This window comes from Primulina eburnea, chromosome 7, assembly GCF_022965805.1.
Source record: "Primulina eburnea isolate SZY01 chromosome 7, ASM2296580v1, whole genome shotgun sequence".
NCBI lineage: Eukaryota > Viridiplantae > Streptophyta > Magnoliopsida > Lamiales > Gesneriaceae > Primulina > Primulina eburnea.
This window is the reverse complement of record NC_133107.1, coordinates 24,220,134-24,239,294: the sequence shown is the minus strand read 5'-3', so window position 1 is coordinate 24,239,294 and position 19,161 is coordinate 24,220,134. Positions and strand designations below refer to the sequence as shown.

The following is a 19,161-nucleotide window of genomic DNA, read 5'->3' as shown; positions in this document are numbered from 1 at the left end:
GCCCTGTCCCCGCGCATATGCACGAGACCAACTGTCTCGGCACTTGGATTTTTTATATGCTCGCGTATATGCGCGCCTTGTCTCGCGCATATGCGCGAGGTCTTTTGCCTTGCTCGCGCATATGCGCGAGGTGCTCTGTCCTCGCACATAATACACATGCTTTCTCAACTCTTGTCTCAGCGCGGCCTTTCTAATCGCAACAATTAATAAATCAATAATCTCAGATTAACAAAATAAAATCTTGGGTATTTACAAGCTTAATTCAAGAAGTGCTTGCTTGAACTCTTTCAATTACTTGCATTTGATTAATACTCCACCTTCAATCACCCTCAAGCTCGCACAATCTAGATAATATCATATCTCGAAATCTCTTCCACTAGTTAGTACGCGATGTCCGGTCTGTTTCATATCATTTTATAATCATATCTCTGGAGTCAAACGATGTCATATATTATATTGTAAATTTTTTTCATGTTTATATTTATGAAATTATAATGTTACAAACACAAATCATAAAACTCCATGAGCAATTTTATTTTATGGCCAAATAAATCAAACTAACCAAACCCAACTATATTTGGTGGGGAAGATTCTTCTCCATAATAATAATTCAATTGTTTTAATTTAATTTTCCAAAATTCGATCCGAGTAGTAATTAAATAATTTAAACCACATCACTTTAATTTAATTCACAATAAATATGATTTATTACTAAGCTATTAAAATAAATGTTGAGTGGCTAAATGAGAATTGTTTAGCATAGACTGTAACTTACCTAGGACGCAGTGTCGATCTTCCACATCAACGAAAATCAATCGCCGCCACGATAATCTCCTCCCGAAATTTTGAAATTCTCAGAGTTTTTTTTGGGTGCGGGAGTGGAGAAAATTTATGGCGGAAGAGAGTAGCAGTAGTCGGAAGAAGGATTCTACTGTAGTATTGACGAGCTCCACGAATTCGACGCGTCAAAACGAGGACGAGGACGATCTCGTCAAATCCCCTCCACCCTAACAATTCCTCCACTCGAAAGGTGTGCGCTTTTCATGCCTTATTCTTATTTCTGTCAACTTGTTTTGTGATTTTCTGTCTCTGAGTAATTAGATTTATAGATTTTGGGGAATTTTGAGAATATATGATGATGGGTTTATGCTCAGATTCTTGGCATACCATTTTTAAATTGTCAACTGAATTATTGGCTGTATTAGCTGAGTTGAGTAATGATTAAAGGAATTAACACGTGTTGTATAGACGGCGGATCTCCTTTGTTTTCAACATATGCTTAGGTATTGGTTTAACTGATGACAAATGCTGATATGGTAACGGTTAACATAGAGTAATTCAGGATACGGCTAGCTGTGTTTGTTTGTAGCCTGTCTTTGAATGAAATGAATTGCCTTAAGTTTCTGATCAAGGATGTGCGCTTTGATACTTCTTAAGCATAAAAATCTCATAAACCCTCTCAATCTATAAAAATATTCTTAGAAAAATTGTAACGTCCCGAAAATTTAAAGGTCCACGCAAACCACATGCATGTAATTATAAATTCTTTTGTATTTTAATTAAATGTTTTAATTGCATTATTTAATTATGTTGTCCATATTTGCATGTTTAAAATATATTTTTCTACATGATTGCATTAAAATGTATTTTTAAGGGTTATTCGAGTTGCGATCGAGGAACGGAGACCGAGGGCTGAAAAATAGAAAATATTTTTAATAAATAATTGTTTTTAATTATTTTAAATAAGGGTGATGATTTTTCCTTATTTTTGAAATTATGGGGTTTTGGGGTGATTTTATACGCGGAGACGTAAATTTTATCGGTGTTGGATTTTCAACAAAAATATAAACGTTTTGACAACCCAGCTAGTAAATTCACAAATTTTATTTAAACAAAATTATTTTTAATATCTTAATTAAGACTAATGGGCTTAATTGATGGCTTAATAGGCCTAAAAGCCTTGTTAGTAATTAAGTAGTATATATTATGTGATAAACTCCTTTAACCCTACAATTCTTCCAAAAAAGCTCACGCCCCACTTCTGAAATTCTTACCTATACACACGGCACACACATCAAAAGTGGAAGGAAAAAGCATCAAGTTTGATAGATTTTTCAAGCCGTCGTTTCTCGTCGCCGTTCTTCGTTTCGTCAACGGATATTCGTGCGTTAAAAACGCAAAGGCACGCCATATTCTCCTTTTACTCATCATCACACCATAATATTTATTTAAACATGTTTTGAAAGAAAACAAGGCACACAACTTGAATATTTTCTGGAACTATGCATCCCCATGGTTTGAACTCTTGATTTTTCATCCAAAATCATGTTTATATGATGTCCAAGGGGCTGCCATGAATTAGGATATGAATAGGCATGTATTTCCACAATTTAAAGGTCTAGAATCACACATAAAAGCAACAAAACGCTGCACAAAACACAGAAACGTGAAGCTGGAACAGAAAGTGGTTTGTGTGGGTGTCAAGGGCTCGATTTCATGGGTTATGGGACTTGGCTTGCTCAGGGTTGGGACCAAGGCTTGGCCAGGGTCCGTGAGGGGTCAAGGGGGAGTCCTAGCCACGCTAGGACTCGAGACAATAGGCTGGGGAGGAGTCCTAGCAATCTAGGACTCCACCCACGAGAGTTATCAAGAAGTGGTGCAGGCTGCAGCAGCTTGTGCATGGCTTGTTGGCTCGGTCAGGGGCTTTGGGCTGGGCTAGGATAGTTCCTTAGGGTCCTAGGAGGGTGCACAAGGGTCGGGCCAGGGTCTGGGACGGCTGGGCTGGCTGCTGGTGCGAGAAACGTGAGGTAGACGCATGGAAGCAAGGGCTGTGCGCAGCGGCTGTATTGTTTAAGTGGCTCGCTGCAGGTGGGCTCGAGGGCATGGGCTGGTCTGGGTATAGTTTGGGCGTGGTCCAGGGAAGGTTAGGGTCATGGGTGGTCGGTGGTTAAGGGTAGGGAGGAGTCCTAGACTAGATAGGAGTCTCTTTTGTTCAAGGACACTACACACACACATGTGCAGAAATATGGGTCGAGTTCCAGGAGCTTTTTGAGCGGGTTAGGGTCATGTTTTGGGGCTGGACTTGCACAGTAGGGTCCCTAGGTGTGTTGGATAGGTTTTGGTTCAAGGTGGCTCGGGCGTGGCTCGGGTAAATTAGGAGATGGCTCGGTGTGTTCGTCGAAGGGTCAAAAACGAGATTAATTAAGCCAAAATTGATTCCGTGGGTCCACGGGGGTGGCTCATGTCATGGAAGGGTAGAATAAATAATAAAAATGGTATGTTAAAAATTTGGGCTCAAAATGACAAGTTTTGGATTTAATCGGGATTTAATCGCCGCACGAAACGCTAATTAACGAGTTAATTGAAAAGCCTAGTTTTATGCTTCATAAAATTATGAAAAATTAGGTTTAAACTTAAATAATTATTATAAGTCTAAGTTTTAATTTGGGAATTTTATATTAAGGTTTGTTTTATTCGGGATTAAAACGCATTAATACGTCACATTTAAAGAATAAATTAAAAGTCATCGATTAAGCTAAATAAAAATATGAGAAAATTCATTTAAGCTTAAATAATTATTTGAGACATGTTAGAGTCAATGAAATTAGGAAAATGTCAAAACCTGGAAATTTTACGTCCAGGGGTAAAACGGTCATTTTACACCTAAAAATTAGTAAACGTCATGGCAGTGCCCTATTTGCTGTTTTATGTGCTAATATGATTATTTTCAATGGTTATGGATGTTTATGGGGTTTTATATGATTATTTTAAATGTTGATGGAATTTTATATATTTAGGGATTTTTATGACGAAAGATTTATTTCAAATGTTTATGATTTAAAATGTTAAAATGTTATTTTAAATGTTCATGGTTAATTATACGTGAAAATGTTATTGTTTTTAAGAGTTTATGGATTTTATGGTTTAATTATGGACATTTAAAAGATATGTTGCATGCTTGGTTTAAAAGAAAAACGTTATACGCATGTTTAATTTTTTTAAAGTGATGAGAATATGAAACGTTGAAGGAAGTGAAGTAATTGTGACTAATACGATGATATGTTGGAAATTTCGTGAGGGTTATGGTCCCAGTGGGAGCCCGACGATCGTGTTTCCTTGGATACGGATATGTAGATGTATACGATGATATGTTAATACGTAAGGCCAAGGCCCAGTTGACGGGTGAGAGTGTCGCTGGTGTCCCCGCCGCCCAGTACTGTGGTTACATGTAGATGGATCCATCGCCCAACACGTAGACGTAGACGTAGACGTAGATGAACACGAAAGTCACAATTAACGATCTGAATTCAACGAAAGTAAAAAAGAATACGTATATGTTGATGATAATATGAATATGAATATGTTGAGGATGATATGATTAATTTTACGAAAATGTTATTGTTTAAAGTTTTATGCATCATGTAAAGTTTATGAAAAATGTTTTTGTTTAAAGTTTACGCATCTTCATGAAAACAATATTTTAAGTACAATTATTTTTCACTGTTATATGTTAACTGTATTACGTATTACTTGTTATCAAGGATATGACGTGTTGAGTCTTTAGACTCACTAGGTGTGATTGTTACAGGTGATTATGATAATAATGTTTATGGAGGTCTTGATGGTTGATTTTGCTGGACTGAAGGTGCACATAACCCGAAGACCTACGCTAGTTTTCCGCACTAGTTATGATTTATGATTTTAAGTGATGTTAAAGATATTTTTACGAGAATTTATTTATGAGTGATTTTTGAAAGGTTAAAGTATGGGCTATACTTTTCAAATAATGTTTTTGGGTTGATAAATAGTTGGTTGTTTTATTTTTGAAATGGTTCCAAAATATTTTATGATTCAGCCAAATGCTATGCGAGGTTTGAAAAAAAAAATTCTAGTACTATTTAAGAAAAGGAATAAGCAGACGTTTCAGTTGGTATCAGAGCAATGGTTCTGTAAAGGGTTGTGCCACCATCTGCGCCGGAAAGATCAGTCGTCAAGCCTCAAAGTTGTAAGTTTTTACTTGCTTTATATGATTTTATGATGTTACCTGCATAAGTACATGAATTATATGTTTACGTAACATGTTTAGTAGCTTCATGATAATATATGATTTATATGCATTATAATTTTTATACGTGATACGATATGAAATAAGAAATTATTTTTTTCAAAGCATGTTGGCTTCGTGGTGGAATTGGACGATGTTGATTCTTGGGTGTTAGTATCGACGTTCTATTTTTGGGCTATAAGTTAATAGTGAATTTTATAAATGTTTTTGGGACACGTACTTCTAAGAAAATATTTATGATTCATGGTTACTAGTCGAATTAAATTTTGGGAGTTAGGCGTAAGGAATAATGATTTAAGGATTTGCAACGATTTGGGAGTAAGAAAATGTATAAAGTGGGATTTTAAGTTTTGATGAAAGGTAAGATTGATTATGAGAATTGATTTTGGGTTAATAAGTTTGAAAAAAAAAAAAGTTTGAAATTTTTGAAATTATGTTATGGGAAACCAATAGAAGGAAATTAAGAATGCCAAGAACTTATGGGTTAATCGTAGGATTTTCGAAATTAAGGACCAATTAAGATAATTTTGAGGAAATTAAGAATTTATTTTGCAAATATTAAGGAATTTGGGGACTAGTTTAGCAATAAGCGATAATTAAATGGTTTAAATAATAAGAATTTCGAGGATTTAGACTTTTAAAAATATTTGGAATCTTGGGATATCATGGTTTTAGTATTATAAGGAATTGGAATCAAGGGTTTTGTAGGAACTTTTCAAGTTCGCAATCTTGATTTTGATGTTAACAAAACTTGTTATTGTGTTTCTAACATATTTACTCAAGTGTGAAGTTGCAAACACAAGAAGCAAACCGAAACTGAATTCTGCACAAACTGAATTTCTGGCGAGCTTCTGTATTTTGAAGATATCTCTCAGCTGGATGATCCAAACGACAATCCGCCAATTGGACTGATTAGAAAACTCAATTTCGAACAAGTTGTATTTCACGTCAGTTAGGCAAAATCGGAAGTTATCATGGCCTAACTGATCGCTGAACTACCGAACTGATCACACGAAAACAGCAATCAGTTGGGTTTGAGCAGCTGCGGTATTTTGGTCATATCTCTCAGCTCAGTTATCGAAACGAAGCGATTCAGTATGCGTTGGAAAGACAAGACAAAGATCTACAAATCATTAATAGAAGTCAAAGTCTGAATCGAAGCTTAAGATGCTGATAAATGGCGATGAAGCTACTGGTTCTGCACAAACTGAAATCAGCTGGGCTGATTTCAGCACACCTGCTGAAACTGAACTGACCTGCTGAAACTGAACTGAACCAGCTGAACTGACCAACTGAACCAGACTAACTGAAAGACCAGTTGAGTTGACCAGAGTTGACCAGAGTTGACCAGTCGGAAAAATGCCCAGTAAGCTGAATTTGACCGTTGCACTTCCCGAAACAGTACAGAAACTTTCCAACGGTCATATTCTTGTGTCTAACGTATATATCATTGTTGGGGCTTATAAATACAACATCTTGAAGATCAAACAAGAGCTTTTGAAGGAGATTAAAAGCATGGGCACTTAGCATGAAGAAATCAGCTAGTTGAGAGCACAAGCCCTTGTGTGAGGATACTGAGATGTACACTGTAATGATAAATTCCTCACACACATTCACTCACACTTATACAAGAGAGTTGAGGTTCAAAGATTAGTTGAGTGAGTCTTGCACAAAGACAATAAACTTGTGTATGTAGTCTTTGCATATGAGACATTAAACAATATGCTGATTGTGAGGTGCTGCCTACAATCTTGAGTGCTAGGAGTTCAGTTTTAGGCAGTGGGTAAGCCCTAGCTGAATGGGTTTGTACAATGAGTTGTATAAATCAAAGTCTTCTAGTGGATCCTTCCCAAGGGGAAGAAGGGGTGACGTAGGAGTGTTTGAAATCTCCGAACATCCATAAACAAATTCGTGTCTATTTCTTTATTGTATTTACTTATCATTTCATAGTTTTAAAGACGCATTGTTGAAGCATTTTATGTGTTCTTCAAATACCAAAATATTGTACACCAAGTATTTGATAAAATACTTCAACTGAATATTTTAACTCATTCAACGTGCATATATTTTAAATGGTTTACAAATTATTTATTCGGTTTCTACGAAAGATTATTTCGAGTATTTTCCGCTTGGTTTGAACACCAAACTCGATTTAACTCATCGGTGTTCAATATTTCAAGAACCGAGCTATTTTAGCTCAACGATTACCCCCATAATCGATCCTATCAATTGGTATCAGAGCGGGTTGTTCTTGAAAGAACATTGAAACTGATTTTGATGTTTAAAATTCATTATTTCAGATTTTTTACACATATATATGCAAAACTGAATTTTCGCACAGCTTGTAGCGACCATGGGAAAACTGACATATCTCCTTGCTCGGGTGTCCAAATGACAAACCGTTTTTTGCGTTGCAAACTAGACTCGTAGAGGTTTACAGCGGTATAAAATTTGCAGCCTAATTATGCTTGAGAAAATGCAGTTTAATCTTTGAAGACAGAGCATATGTGCTGCGGCAGAAAATGAGCCATGGAGAAAATTGGTTAGTTATCCCTCTTCTTTTATAATTTTCAAAATTTCAAAAATATAGGGGGAGAACTCATTATAGTTTTAATGAGTATTTTATTTTTAAATATTGAGGGGGAGAAAATTTTGTGCACAAAATATTTTGAAAATGTGACTTTTTGATTCACACAAAAAGGGGGAGAAATATGTTAGTTGAGTTGATTGTTTATTAAAGTTTTGTGATCATCAAAAAGGGGGAGATTGTTGGAACTTTTCAAGTTCGCAATCTTGATTTTGATGTTAACAAAACTTGTTATTGTGTTTCTAACATATTTACTCAAGTGTGAAGTTGCAAACACAAGAAGCAAACCGAAACTGAATTCTGCACAAACTAAATTTCTGGCGAGCTTCTGTATTTTGAAGATATCTCTCAGCTGGATGATCCAAACGACAATCTGCCAATTGGACTGATTAGAAAACTCAATTTCGAACAAGTTGTATTTCACGTCCGTTGGGCAAAATCGGAAGTTATCATGGCCTAACTGATCGCTGAACTACCGAACTGATCACACGAAAACAGCAATCAGTTTGGGTTTGAGCAGCTGCGGTATTTTGGTCATATCTCTCAGCTCAGTTATCGAAACGAAGTGATTCAGTATGCGTTGGAAAGACAAAACAAAGATCTACAAATCATTAATAGAAGTCAAAGTCTGAATCGAAGCTTAAGATGCTGATAAATGGCGATGAAGCTACTGGTTCTGCACAAACTGAAATCAGCTGGGCTGATTTCAGCACACCTGCTGAAACTGAACTGACCTGCTGAAACTGAACTGAACCAGCTGAACTGACCAACTGAACCAGACTAAATGTAGTAGCCCGAATTCCAAATTGGGTAATTAACGGATTAATGGTGATTAAGAAGGTTTAATGTGTAATTTTGACCGTGGTCATGATCGGACGGACCGAAGATGGTTCGGTAGCACCGACGAGTTCGGACGATCCGAAGTGAGTTCGGTGGATCCGATCATGAGGTGTCAAGAGCCGATGGACACGTGGGAGTACGGACGTTCCGAAGTGTAGGTTCGGTGGATCCGATCGTGAGGTGTCAAGAGCTGATGGACACGTGGGAGTTCGGACGTTCCGAAGTGTAGGTTCGGTGGATCCGATCGTGAGGTGTCAAGAGCTGATGGACACGTAGGAGTTCGGACGTTCCGAAGTGTGTTCGGTGGATCCGAACATAGCCTATAAATAGTGCTCGGAATTCCTCATTTTTGTATTGACAATTCTTGAAGTTGTGTCTCATTTTGAGAGGTTTGGAAGGTTTCTAGGGTTAGTTGTCGGTCGAGCGATAGCCAAGAGCTGCCAGGATTGGTAGTTTAGCGACGCCTGAGTTACGAGGCAATCGACATCAAAGGGCTGTCGACGGACGAAGGCTTGTTCTAGACCTGATTAGCGGTGTTGCGTAAGGCTAGGCTTGCTGTGATAGAGGTACGAAAGTACTATCCGAGATATCCTGGTCGAGTATACATTCTTATATGTGTTGCATGATTATGTGGTGCATTGATATATGTCATATGATGCATGCTATTATGTCACGTTTATTACTGCATGTTGCATTTCATGTTGAGCCGTATCTCCTTCGAGATAGCCTTTACTGTTGAGCTGTATCTCTTTCGAGATAAGCTATATCTTGTGGGGCCGCTCAGCCCTGTCTTGTCTTGTGGACGCATGGACACCGAGAGTACACAGTGGCCGACGGGTCGGGAGGGCTTCGGTGATCCGGGACATTTTAGGTCCACGTCTGTTCTTGTAGTGGATGCAGTGACCCAGAGGAGTACCGCGCGGCACTATCCACTTGGCGCCTCTAGACTGAGCATTTTGAGATCCTTTGTTACTCCTGTTTCTTGACTACCCTGGTATCATATCATAGCATGTGCATTTCATATAGGCTTGTATACTCATACTTTTGTACTGGGCGTTCTTATCGCTCACGTCCTCGGTTTTGTTTATCTTGGACACCCCATTCCCACGGGGCAGGCCTCAGGTTGGACAGCTCGGGAAGAGCAGGAGGAGGACAGTGAGTATCTGGTTGGTTTAGTTTTCAGTACTATTCTATTTCGATATGGTTGTACCGAATATATTTGTGAGTTGTTCTGATTTCGATTGGGTTGTATAACTACTGTCATTTGTCCATATTTCCGCTGTTATCTCTGATTATTATTAATTAAGTTAGTTGCATGCTTAGTTCTTGATTAGTAGGTGATTCTGGAACGGGTCACTACATTTATGGTATCAGAGCATGCTTACGATTTTGGGATTTTCGTAGACCATTTTACCATTTTCCCCATTCTATCTTGTAGCGATGGCTGACCACTTTGGTGATGAGAGTAGTCAGGGAAGTGTAGGTCGTTGGGGTGACCAGGACGATCGTAGGCGTCATCGTGAACATCGTCATCGTCGGGATGGTCCTAGGCGTTTTGATTTGCACCGTTTCATTCAGATGGGGCCTAAGCCTTTAGTCGGCGGTGAGACTCCCGATGATGCTGAGGATTGGTTAGAGCGCATGGAGAGTTGTTTCCGTGCATTCCAGTGCACCGAGGAGCAGAAGATGGAGACCCTTAGTTTTCTTCTCGAGGGCCGTGCGCGCAAGTGGTGGCGATCGACTTCTGCGCCGATAGTCCAGTCTCAGGGTAGAGTGATCTGGGCCGATTTCCGTCCAGCTTTCATGCAGCTGTATTTTCCTCCAGCCCTTCGCCAGGCAAAGACGATTGAGCTCCTGAATCTTAAGCAGGGGAGTATGTCTGTTGATGAATATCAGCAGAAGTTCTTCGAGTTGTTACCCTTTGCCCCTCATATCAGTGGCAGTTCTGAGGCCAAGTATGACCATTTCCTCCAGGGTCTTAACCAGGAGATTTTTGATCGAGTCACTGTCTGTGATAATCCTACTTCTTATGATGGGTTAGTGAACCGGTGTCGCCAGGCAGAGATCAGTCTCCAGCGTGGTAGGGCTATTCTTTCTTCTCGACCTCCGAGTACTTTGAGCCCTCGATCTCAGTCTTTCAAGAAGTCTGGTTCTTCTTCTTCTGGATCTGGATCACGGTCTAGCGGTGTTTTCCGCTTTGATAAGAATAAGGTTTCTTGTGTGCATTGTGGGAAGAACCATCCATCGGAGCAATGCCGATCAGCCGCGGGAGCTTGTTTTCAGTGCGGAGAGATGGGTCATCTCAAGAAGAATTGTCCTCAGTTGCGAGGTGGAGCAGGATCTGGTTCCGGATCTCAGACGACTGTTCAGCAGAGGAGGCAGGGTCAGGCTGTGGGTAGTTCGAATCTTCGACCTCGTGCCCAAGGTCAGGTTTTTGCGCTGAACCAGGATCAGGCTGCAGATGAGACAGAGAGAGAGTCATAGCAGGTACTTTTCATTTATGCGGTATTCCTGCTTTTGTTCTTATTGACAGCGGAGCATCACATTCATTTCTGCACAATTTGTTAAGCGTCATAAGTTACCGTATGTTTCTCTAGACGTCATTCTTTCCGTTTCTACTCCGATGGGTCATTCGGTGTTAGCGAAACGTCTAGTGATGGGTTGTCCCTTAGATTTTGAGGGTAACGAATTGATTGCGAATCTTATGATCTTGGAGATGGAAGATTTTGATTGTATTCTAGGTATAGACCTATTGACTAACTAACGAGCTACCGTGGATTGTTACCAGAAGCTTGTTCAGTTTCGTACGATTGAGAGTTCTAGTTGGTTTTTCTATGGTGAGGGAGCGCGACCTCCGATGCCAGTGGTATCTGCTCTGAAAGCCTGTCGTGCTTTAGAGGCGGGCGGGGAAGGCTACCTCATCTATGCGATTGATTCCTCCACAGGTAGTGTTGGTATAGATGATATTCCAGTGGTTTGTGAATTTCCTGATGTTTTTCCAGATAAGATTCCTGGTTTTCCTCCAGTTAGAGAGGTGGAATTTGGCATTGAGTTAATGCCAGGGACTGCACCGATTTCTCGTGCCCCTATCGTCTTGCTCCGTCAGAGATGAGAGAATTGAAGCAGCAATTACAGGATCTTCTTGATAAAGGTTATATTCGCCCGAGTGTTTCACCTTGGGGAGCTCCAGTCTTGTTTGTCAAGAAGAAAGATGGATCTATGCGATTGTGCATTGATTATCGCCAGCTGAATCGTGTGACGATCAAAAACAAGTATCCATTACCTCGTATCGATGATTTGTTCGATCAGCTTCAGGGTACCTCTGTTTACTCCAAGATTGACTTGCGATTGGGTTATCATCAGATGAGAGTTAGGGATGATGATATTTCCAAGACTGCATTTCGTACTCGATATGGGCATTACGAGTTTCTAGTTATGCCATTTGGATTGACGAATGCGCCAGCAGTGTTCATGGATCTGATGAATCGAGTCTTTCGAGATTTTCTAGATCAGTTGTGTTCAACAACAATTGAGATGTAATAACGATGTTGTTATTTCGTTTTGTTCATCCTCTAAGCCTGATTTCGAGGACGAAATCTTTTAAGGGGGGGAGAATGTAGTAGCCCGAATTCCAAATTGGGTAATTAACGGATTAATGGTGATTAAGAAGGTTTAATGTGTAATTTTGACCGTGGTCATGATCGGACGGACCGAAGATGGTTCGGTAGCACCGACGAGTTCGGACGATCCGAAGTGAGTTCGGTGGATCCGATCATGAGGTGTCAAGAGCCGATGGACACGTGGGAGTACGGACGTTCCGAAGTGTAGGTTCGGTGGATCCGATCGTGAGGTGTCAAGAGCTGATGGACACGTGGGAGTTCGGACGTTCCGAAGTGTAGGTTCGGTGGATCCGATCGTGAGGTGTCAAGAGCTGATGGACACGTAGGAGTTCGGACGTTCCGAAGTGTGTTCGGTGGATCCGAACATAGCCTATAAATAGTGCTCGGAATTCCTCATTTTTGTATTGACAATTCTTGAAGTTGTGTCTCATTTTGAGAGGTTTGGAAGGTTTCTAGGGTTAGTTGTCGGTCGAGCGATAGCCAAGAGCTGCCAGGATTGGTAGTTTAGCGACGCCTGAGTTACGAGGCAATCGACATCAAAGGGCTGTCGACGGACGAAGGCTTGTTCTAGACCTGATTAGCGGTGTTGCGTAAGGCTAGGCTTGCTGTGATAGAGGTACGAAAGTACTATCCGAGATATCCTGGTCGAGTATACATTCTTATATGTGTTGCATGATTATGTGGTGCATTGATATATGTCATATGATGCATGCTATTATGTCACGTTTATTACTGCATGTTGCATTTCATGTTGAGCCGTATCTCCTTCGAGATAGCCTTTACTGTTGAGCTGTATCTCTTTCGAGATAAGCTATATCTTGTGGGGCCGCTCAGCCCTGTCTTGTCTTGTGGACGCATGGACACCGAGAGTACACAGTGGCCGACGGGTCGGGAGGGCTTCGGTGATCCGGGACATTTTAGGTCCACGTCTGTTCTTGTAGTGGATGCAGTGACCCAGAGGAGTACCGCGCGGCACTATCCACTTGGCGCCTCTAGACTGAGCATTTTGAGATCCTTTGTTACTCCTGTTTCTTGACTACCCTGGTATCATATCATAGCATGCGCATTTCATATAGGCTTGTATACTCATACTTTTGTACTGGCGTTCTTATCGCTCACGTCCTCGGTTTTGTTTATCTTGGACACCCCATTCCCACGGGGCAGGCCTCAGGTTGGACAGCTCGGGAAGAGCAGGAGGAGGACAGTGAGTATCTGGTTGGTTTAGTTTTCAGTACTATTCTATTTCGATATGGTTGTACCGAATATATTTGTGAGTTGTTCTGATTTCGATTGGGTTGTATAACTACTGTCATTTGTCCATATTTCCGCTGTTATCTCTGATTATTATTAATTAAGTTAGTTGCATGCTTAGTTCTTGATTAGTAGGTGATTCTGGAACGGGTCACTACACTAACTGAAAGACCAGTTGAGTTGACCAGAGTTGACCAGAGTTGACCAGTCGGAAAAATGCCCAGTAAGCTGAATTTGACCGTTGCACTTCCCGAAACAGTACAGAAACTTTCCAACGGTCATATTCTTGTGTCTAACGTATATATCATTGTTGGGGCTTATAAATACAACATCTTGAAGATCAAACAAGAGCTTTTGAAGGAGATTAAAAGCATGGGCACTTAGCATGAAGAAATCAGCTAGTTGAGAGCACAAGCCCTTGTGTGAGGATACTGAGATGTACACTGTAATGATAAATTCCTCACACACATTCACTCACACTTATACAAGAGAGTTGAGGTTCAAAGATTAGTTGAGTGAGTCTTGCACAAAGACAATAAACTTGTGTATGTAGTCTTTGCATATGAGACATTAAACAATATGCTGATTGTAAGGTGCTGCCTACAATCTTGAGTGCTAGGAGTTCAGTTTTAGGCAGTGGGTAAGCCCTAGCTGAATGGGTTTGTACAATGAGTTGTATAAATCAAAGTCTTCTAGTGGATCCTTCCCAAGGGGATGAAGGGGTGACGTAGGAGTGTTTGAAATCTCCGAACATCCATAAACAAATTCGTGTCTATTTCTTTATTGCATTTACTTATCATTTCATAGTTTTAAAGATGCATTGTTGAAGCATTTTATGTGTTCTTCAAATACCAAAATATTGTACACCAAGTGTTTGATAAAATACTTCAACTGAATATTTTAACTCATTCAACGTGCATATATTTTAAATGGTTTACAAATTATTTATTCGGTTTCTACGAAGGATTATTTCGAGTATTTTCCGCTTGGTTTGAACACCAAACTCGATTTAATTCATCGGTGTTCAATATTTCAAGAACCGAGCTATTTTAGCTCAACGATTACCCCCATAATCGATCCTATCAATTGGTATCAGAGCGGGTTGTTCTTGAAAGAACATTGAAACTGATTTTGATGTTTAAAATTCATTATTTCAGATTTTTTACACATATATATGCAAAACTGAATTTTCGCGCAGCTTGTAGCGACCATGGGAAAACTGACATATCTCCTTGCTCGGGTGTCCAAATGACAAACCGTTTTTTGCGTTGCAAACTAGACTCGTAGAGGTTTACAGCGGTATAAAATTTGCAGCCTAATTATGCTTGAGAAAATGCAGTTTAATCTTTGAAGACATAGTATATGTGCTGCGGCAGAAAATGAGCCATGGAGAAAATTGGTTAGTTATCCCTCTTTTTTTATAATTTTCAAAATTTCAAAAATATAGGGGGAGAACTCATTATAGTTTTAATGAGTATGTTATTTTTAAATATTGAGGGGGAGAAAATTTTGTGCACAAAATATTTTGAAAATGTGACTTTTTGATTCACACAAAAAGGGGGAGAAATATGTTAGTTGAGTTGATTGTTTATTAAAGTTTTGTGATCATCAAAAAGGGGGAGATTGTTGGAACTTTTCAAGTTCGCAATCTTGATTTTGATGTTAACAAAACTTGTTATTGTGTTTCTAACATATTTACTCAAGTGTGAAGTTGCAAACACAAGAAGCAAACCGAAACTGAATTCTGCACAAACTGAATTTCTGGCGAGTTTCTGTATTTTGAAGATATCTCTCAGCTGGATGATCCAAACGACAATCTGCCAATTGGACTGATTAGAAAACTCAATTTCGAACAAGTTGTATTTCACGTCAGTTGGGCAAAATCGGAAGTTATCATGGCCTAACTGATCGCTGAACTACCGAACTGATCACACGAAAACAGCAATCAGTTGGGTTTGAGCAGCTGCGGTATTTTGGTCATATCTCTCAGCTCAGTTATCAAAACGAAGCGATTCAGTATGCGTTGGAAAGACAAGACAAAGATCTACAAATCATTAATAGAAGTCAAAGTCTGAATCGAAGCTTAAGATGCTGATAAATGGCGATGAAGCTACTGGTTCTGCACAAACTGAAATCAGCTGGGCTGATTTCAGCACACCTACTGAAACTGAACTGACCTGCTGAAACTGAACTGAACCAGCTGAACTGACCAACTGAACCAGACTAACTGAAAGACCAGTTGAGTTGACCAGAGTTGACCAGAGTTGACCAGTCGGAAAAATGCCCAGTAAGCTGAATTTGACCGTTGCACTTCCCGAAACAGTACAGAAACTTTCCAACGGTCATATTCTTGTGTCTAACGTATATATCATTGTTGGGGCTTATAAATACAACATCTTGAAGATCAAACAAGAGCTTTTGAAGGAGATTAAAAGCATGGGCACTTAGCATGAAGAAATCAGCTAGTTGAGAGTACAAGCCCTTGTGTGAGGATACTGAGATGTACACTGTAATGATAAATTCCTCACACACATTCACTCACACTTATACAAGAGAGTTGAGGTTCAAAGATTAGTTGAGTGAGTCTTGCACAAAGACAATAAACTTGTGTATGTAGTCTTTGCATATGAGACATTAAACAATATGCTGATTGTGAGGTGCTGCCTACAATCTTGAGTGCTAGGAGTTCAGTTTTAGGCAGTGGGTAAGCCCTAGCTGAATGGGTTTGTACAATGAGTTGTATAAATCAAAGTCTTCTAGTGGATCCTTCCCAAGGGGAAGAAGGGGTAACGTAGGAGTGTTTGAAATCTCCGAACATCCATAAACAAATTCGTGTCTATTTCTTTATTGCATTTACTTATCATTTCATAGTTTTAAAGATGCATTGTTGAAGCATTTTATGTGTTCTTCAAATACCAAAATATTGTACACCAAGTGTTTGATAAAATACTTCAACTGAATATTTTAACTCATTCAACGTGCATATATTTTAAATGGTTTACAAATTATTTATTCGGTTTCTACGAAGGATTATTTCGAGTATTTTCCGCTTGGTTTGAACACCAAACTCGATTTAATTCATCGGTGTTCAATATTTCAAGAACCGAGCTATTTTAGCTCAACGATTACCCCCATAATCGATCCTATCAGGTTTTTAAGGATGAATCGATATTAGGCTTGAAAAATCTAAGCGTTTGCGAATGTGTTTGGGATGTTAAGATTTAAATATGATAAGTTGACTAACATTTTGGGTATAAATTAAGGAAAATAATATACTATAAGTTTGGTTATCCAGCCTTTAATATTGGGAATCGTAAGAAAAAAGTGGAAATTCGATGTTATAATAGTAATAGTACTAAGTCATTTGGGTCTTTATAAGTTACAATTTGCAAATAAGGATTTAGAAGATAAATTAATTGGGATCAAGGAGACGTAAGAACCTTCTAGAATTTAAGTTTTATTAGAGTAGCGCAGCGGAAGCGTGGATTTTTGGGATACTAGAACAAACTCTAAACTTTGGGTTATCTAGGATAAGCGAATTTCGAGGACGAAATTCAATTTAAGGGGGAAAGATTGTAACGCCCCGAAAATTTAAAGGTCCACGCAAACCACATGCATGTAATTATAAATTCCTTTGTATTTTAATTAAATGTTTTAATTGCATTATTTAATTATGTTGTCCATATTTGCATGTTTAAAATATATTTTTCTACATGATTGCATTAAAATGTATTTTTAAGGGTTATTCGAGTTGCGATCGAGGAACGGAGACCGAGGGCTGAAAAATAGAAAATATTTTTAATAAATAATTGTTTTTAATTATTTTAAATAAAGGTGATGATTTTTCCTTATTTTTGAAAGTATGGGGTTTTGGGGTGATTTTATACGCGGAGACGTAAATTTTATCGGTGTTGGATTTTCAATAAAAATATAAACGTTTTGACAACCCAGCTAGTAAATTCACAAATTTTATTTAAACAAAATTATTTTTAATATCTTAATTAAGACTAATGGGCTTAATTGATGGCTTAATAGGCCTAAAAGCCTTGTTAGTAATTAAGTAGTATATATTATGTGATAAACTCCTTTAACCCTACAATTCTTCCAAAAAAGCTCACGCCCCACTTCTGAAATTCTTACCTATACACAGGGCACACACATCAAAAGTGGAAGGAAAAAGCATCAAGTTTGATAGATTTTTCAAGCCGTCGTTTCTCGTCGCCGTTCTTCGTTTCGTCAACGGATATTCGTGCGTTAAAAACGCAAAGGCACGCCATATTCTCCTTTTACTCATCATCACACCATAATATTTATTTGAACATGTTTTGAAAGAAAACAAGGCAAACAACTTGAATATTTTCGGAACTATGCATCCCCATGGTTTGAACTCTTGATTTTTCATCCAAAATCATGTTTATATGATGTCCAAGGGGTTGCCATGAATTAGGATATGAATAGGCATGTATTTCCACAATTTTAAAGGTCTAGAATCAAACATAAAAGCAACAAAACGCTGCACAAAACACAGAAACGTGAAGCTGGAACAGAAAGTGGTTTGTGTGGGTGTCAAGGGCTCGATTTCATGGGTTATGGGACTTGGCTTGCTCAGGGTTGGGACCAAGGCTTGGCCAGGGTCCGTGAGGGGTCAAGGGGGAGTCCTAGCCACGCTAGGACCCGAGACAATAGGCTGGGGAGGAGTCCTAGCAATCTAGGACTCCACCCACGAGAGTTATCAAGAAGTGGTGCAGGCTGCAGCAGCTTGTGCATGGCTTGTTGGCTCGGTCAGGGGCTTTGGGCTGGGCTAGGATAGTTCCTTAGGGTCCTAGGAGGGTGCACAAGGGTCGGGCCAGGGTCTGGGATGGCTGGGCTGGCTGCTGGTGCGAGAAACGTGAGGTAGACGCATGGAAGCAAGGGCTGTGCGCAGCAGCTGTATTGTTTAAGTGGCTCGCTGCAGGTGGGCTCGAGGGCATGGGCTGGTCTGGGTATGGTTTGGGCGTGGTCCAGGGAAGGTTAGGGTCATGGGTGGTCGGTGGTTAAGGGTTGGGAGGAGTCCTAGACTAGATAGGAGTCTCTTTTGTTCAAGGACACTACACACACACATGTGCAGAAATATGGGTCGAGTTCCAGGAGCTTTTTGAGCGGGTTAGGTTCATGTTTTGGGGCTGGACTTGCACAGTAGGGTCCCTAGGTGTGTTGGATAGGTTTTGGTTCAAGGTGGCTCGGGCGTGGCTCGGGTAAATTAGGAGATGGCTCGGTGGGTTCGTCGAAGGGTCAAAAAAGAGATTAATTAAGCCAAAATTGATTCCGTGGGTCCACGGGGGTGTCTCATGTCATGGAAGGGTAGAATAAATAATAAAAAGGGTATGTTAAAAATTTGGGCTCAAAATGACAAGTTTTGGATTTAATCGGGATTTAATCGCCGTACGAAACGCTAATTAACGAGTTAATTGAAAAGCCTAGTTTTAAGCTTCATAAAATTATGAAAAATTAGGTTTAAACTTAAATAATTATTATAAGTCTAAGTTTTTAATTTGGGAATTTTATATTAAGGTTTGTTTTATTCGGGATTAAAACGCATTAATACGTCACATTTAAAGAATAAATTAAAAGTCATCGATTAAGCTAAATAAAAATATGAGAAAATTCATTTAAGCTTAAATAATTATTTGAGACATGTTAGAGTCAATGAAATTAGGAAAATGTCAAAAACGGGAAATTTTACGTCCAGGGGTAATACGGTCATTTTACACTTAAAAATTAGTAAACGTCATGGCAGTGCCCTATTTGCGGTTTTATGT

At 39.3% G+C, this 19,161-nt stretch overlaps 1 protein-coding gene across 3 annotated transcripts in view; it reads left to right on the top strand.

The window, feature by feature from the left end:
• Nucleotides 1-747: 747 nt before the first annotated feature.
• LOC140837317 (protein LIKE COV 2-like) overlaps nucleotides 748-19,161 on the top strand; it is a 44,324-nt gene continuing 25,910 nt past the window's right edge. For all 3 annotated transcript variants that reach the window (XR_012119299.1, XR_012119300.1, XR_012119302.1), the window contains exon 1: nucleotides 748-1,030. The gene's annotated coding sequence lies outside the window, so the exon portion shown is untranslated. The remainder of the gene's footprint in view (nucleotides 1,031-19,161) is intronic.